Source organism: Marmota flaviventris, chromosome X (assembly GCF_047511675.1).
Source record: "Marmota flaviventris isolate mMarFla1 chromosome X, mMarFla1.hap1, whole genome shotgun sequence".
NCBI lineage: Eukaryota > Metazoa > Chordata > Mammalia > Rodentia > Sciuridae > Marmota > Marmota flaviventris.
In genome coordinates, this window is record NC_092518.1 from 346,885 (window position 1) to 351,674 (window position 4,790).

The window sequence follows — 4,790 nt, forward strand, 5'->3', positions numbered from 1 at the left end:
CCCAGCTGCGTTGCATGGGGTGGGAGGTGAGGGCACGGCCCCATGGTTCGGGTCCAGCTGGGGTGTGACAGTAGGTTCCTGTGTGCGGACCCCGGGAGATGCTGGGCATCGGGAGCCGGGCACGTCTTCCCACAGGCTCTCCACGTGCCGCTGACGCCTGCTCTCTGGGTGGTGGGCAGGTCTGGGGACAGCAGAGAGCTCTGCCGAGGTCTTGTCGAGGTCCACATCGTCCTCCCCCACCCTGCAGGCCTCCAGAGGGGGCCCGTACGCGCACAGCACAGGACAGAGCCCGGGAGGCTGGGCTGCAGCGTCCCCCGCAGAGCGGTGGCAGGGCTGGGGAGGGGCAGGAGTGACGGCCAGCCTGGGGGTCTCCCGAGGTGGGAACCTTGTCTGCATCTCAGGCCGTGTGACCAGGCTGTCCTGCCGGAACCCGAGTGAAGACACGGTGGGTACAAAAGCCCACGACGCAGATCACGCCTGTGCATGTGAACGCAGGTGCCTGGGCACGCTGTGCGGTGTCCTTCTGTGTCCACACGGTGCTCAGCCCTGCGCTAACGGGCCGCGGGCCTGAGCCTGCCCCTGCGTTAGCTCCGGCGGTCAGGGAGCTGGGGCTGCGGCGGGCCACCCAGGACGCCGTCGGCACGTCCACCCTGCAGGACCTTCTGTAGAGCAGCCTCCTGTGTCAACCAGAAGTTGCAAGGATGAGCAACCACATGGGACGAGTGGGCACAGCCCGATGGCCTGGGGTGGGCTGAGGAGGGGCCGCTGAGGAGGGAGGTCACTGGTCAGCAGGGCAAGATCCTCTGCATGGACCGTGGCCAGTGCCTGACCAGCTCTGGGCCACACGAGTGGCAGCAACAGTCTTCTGTTAGGAGAAGGGGACAAGAGGACCTGGGTAGGGCTCCAGGGGGCAGCAGCTGTGCGTGGACCTGAGGTGTACGCTGGCAATTATTAAAATCTGTGTGTGGCATGCTGTGCACGGGGTGTGCGTGCTGTGCACAGGGGGGTGGCGTGTGCATATGTGGGACATTCTGTACGTAGTGTGCACGCATGCCGTGTGCGCGTGACACAGGTGTGCTGCTGCACGTGACAGTCTGTGCGTGTGGTATGCCGTGGGTGTGGTGCTGGGTGTGCCTGGTGTGTGCTGGGTGTGCGCGGCGAGTGCTGTGCCTGCGTGCTGTTACATGTGCGTGGCGTGTGCACTGGAGTGAGGAGCGTGGTGCAGTGCGGCATGTGTAGGAGGCTTTGAAGTTTTCCAGGAGCCCAGGGTAAGCGGTCGCCGCGGGAGCCAAGAGGTGGGCTCCCCTGACCAGGCCTGTGCGGGCGGATCCTCGTCCCAGCGTGGGAGGACCGGGCGGAGACTGCAGAGGAGGAATTCAGGGTGCTGGCGGCAGGGCCTTGGGAGCCCCGGGGGTGAGGAGGTGAGGACCCCAGGACTCAAGAAGACCCGGGAAAACAGAAAGGAGCAGCACCCCAACAACGTAGAGCACAGCACAGACCTCCCTGAGACTCAGCACCCAGCACCACTGCAGACACCACAACAAACACAGCCTGAGACTCAGCACCCAGCACCACTGCAGACAGCACAGCACAGACCTCTCTGAGACGCAGCACCCAGCACCACTGCAGAGAGTACAACAAACACCTTCTGGAGACTTAGCTCCCAGCACCCCTGCAGAGAGTACAACAAACACCTTCCTGAGACTCAGCACCCAGCACCACTGCAGACAGCACAGCACAGACCTCCCTGAGACGCAGCACCCAGCACCACTGCAGACAGCACAACAAACACCTTCCTGAGACTCAGCACCCAGCACCACTGCAGACAGCACAGACCTCCCTGGGACATAGCACCACTTGGAGGATGCTCCCCAGACCCGCAGATGGAGGAGGATCAGCAGCTCAGAGGTTGTAAGTAACCACCTGGAGCCAATTTGTTGACCTGCCTAAGACCCCGTGAGGAATCATCAAGTCCCGGGGGAAGTCTGAAACAGCCGACACCAGGCTCTGGGTCAGCCCCTGGGAGCTGTCTGTCTGGTGGTTTCTGATGCAACCTGAACGTTCAGGTTCCTGCTGCTGCAGCACGGCCTTCAGAGAAGGAGGGTCTGTCCAGACTTGTCTTGGAGATGCACCCAGATCTGCAAAGTCAGGTGACACGGGCACCTCTGCTAGAACTGGGTGTCACATGCACATCGGCTAAGTCAGGGTGACATAGGGAAATCTGCAGAGAGGGTGACACGGGCACCTCTGCTAGAACTGGGTGTCACATGCACATCGGCTAAGTCAGGGTGACATAGGGAAATCTGCAGAGAGGGTGACACGGGCACCTCTGCTAGAACTGGGTGGCACATGCACATCGGCTAAGTCAGGGTGACATAGGGAAATCTGCAGAGAGGGTGACACGGGCACCTCTGCTAGAACTGGGTGGCACATGCACATCGGCTAAGTCAGGGTGACATAGGGAAATCTGCAGAGAGGGTGACACGGGCACCTCTGCTAGAACTGGGTGGCACATGCACATCTGCTAAGTCAGGGTGACATAGGGAAATCTGCAGAGAGGGTGACACGGGGACCTCTGCTAAGAGAGGTGACGCAGGGAAATCTGCTAAACTGGGTGGCACATGCACATCGGCTAAACTGGGCGGCCTGCGCCTAAATCTGCTAAAGCAGGTGACGCACACGCAGAGCCGCTAAAGCCAGGTGACCTCCGGCTGGTTTTCCAGCCCAGGGCCCTTTGGGCAAGGGAGCCCTGTGGGTGGTGTCCGCCTGGCCCTGCCACAGGCCCCTCTGGCCCCTGCAGTCCATCTGGTGGACCCCTGAGCAGCTGGTGGTATAGCTCTCCGGGCACCACAGCGAAGCCCCACAGCGAAGCCCCACAGCAAAGCCCCGCAGCCGGGGGCCCCAACAGCAGAGATGTAGCTCCTCGTCCCACAGGGTAGAGGTCCACGGTCCAGGCGTGGGCAGCCTGGCTCCTCCAGAGGCCTCTCTCCTGGGCTGGCAGCCACCGTCTTCTCCCTGTGTCCTCCCGGGGCGTCCCTCTGTGTGCGTCTGTGACCTCATCTCCTCCTCTACGAGGACCCCAGTCCTGCTGGGCCAGGGCCACCCTGGGACCTCACTGCACCTCCATCCCCTCTGTAAAGACCTGTCTCCACACAGCACATCCCAAGGTCCTGGGGCCAGGGCTGCAGCAGAGGAGGGGGGGACAATTCAGCCCATATGAACCCCAACCAGGAACGGATCCTTATTTGGAAACAGGGTCTCTGCAGAGGTCGTTAGTGAAGGGTCCAGAGATGGGCTCCTCCTGGGTCAGGTGGCCCTCATGCCATGGCCATGTCCTCACGAGAGACAGAGGAGGGGACACACACCCAGAGGAGGAGCCCCATGGAGAGACTGCAGTGAGGGGCCACCAGCCCAGGGCCACCTGGAGCCCAGGAGCTGGAGAGGCAGGAGGGGCCTCCCTGGAGCCCGTGGAGGGAGCTGGACACCATGGTAAGAGGTGGAGGGAGCTCACCTGGGACCCTGGTCCAGCCTCTGCCCTCCGGGGCTGGGGCGCTGGACTCTGAGGCTTGGCAGACCCTCATCCCAGGTTGGTTCATTGTCATGGAGGCCCTGCACCAGCCATCCTCTGACCCAGGTCTGCCCCTGGAGACCCCTGGTCCTGCTGCCCAGCACTGTTGGGCAGTTTCTTCTGCCCATCTGGTCAGCAGCACTGTCCACAGCCCACCAGGGACACTTGGCCCCTTGTTCACCCTGCAAAGCCAAAGTGGCCCCACGCACCAGCCTGTGGCCACAGGGATGGTGCATGTCGCAGGGGGACGCCACCCCACAGGGACAATGCCACCCTCACAGGGATGATGCCACCTTCACAGGGACGATGCCACCTTCACAGGGACAATGCCACCTCCACAGGGACAATGCCACCTCCACAGGGATGGTGCCACCCCCACAGGGACAATGCCACCATCACAGGTGTGGTGCCACCCCCTCAGGGACATGCCTCAGGTGCTCAGAATGTCCGCCACCTCAGCACTCCCCGCTGGACCTGGGAAGGACAGACACAGCCCCTCCATGGGCTGTGGGACCTGTGCTCACAGTGGGACAGCAGACCCTGGGGTGTCCCCCATGGCCGACCACGATGGCAGGGAGGCACAGGGACGGGGCTCGGGGAGACCACAGGCGTCCCAGCCTCGCTCCCCACCAGGTGGGTCCTCAGACAGAGGCCCCTCAGGGGAAGTCAGGGTGTCTGGGTGGCCAGCGCCCCCACACCCGCATGGACTAGGGCTGCCAGCCGGGGTCCCCAGCTCTGGGTTCCACAGGTGCGCCCCGAGGCCGGGAGCCAGGGAGGCACCGCAGCCCCGCGGAAGCGCCAGGGCCGGCTCTACCTGGTCTCAGCGTCCCCCTCTGGGGGACCCCGGCTGGGGAGGCCGCTGCGCCGGGTTCGCTGCTGCAGCAGACCAGGCGTCCACCCAGCGGGCTGCGGGCTCCCGGAGTGTGGGCGTCGCAGGGGCGGGGGCCCTGGGGTCTCGGGGCCCTCCTCCAGGCCAGCCTGGCCCCCCCACCCAACCCCGCGCGCCGCCTCCGGCTGGGGACCCGCCTGCCCGCTCCTCGGCTCCCGCTCGCCACCTGCTGGCGGAGCTCGGCTGCTGCGCTGACCCTGCGCCCAGGCCCCGCCCAGGCCCGCGTCCCCCGGCTCCCTCCCGGCCTGGCTCCCTCTCAGTCGCCGACCCCTGGCCAGGGCCCCCCCCCCCCCCCCCGGCCACGATGGCGGCTGAGCCCCTGGAGCCCCGAGT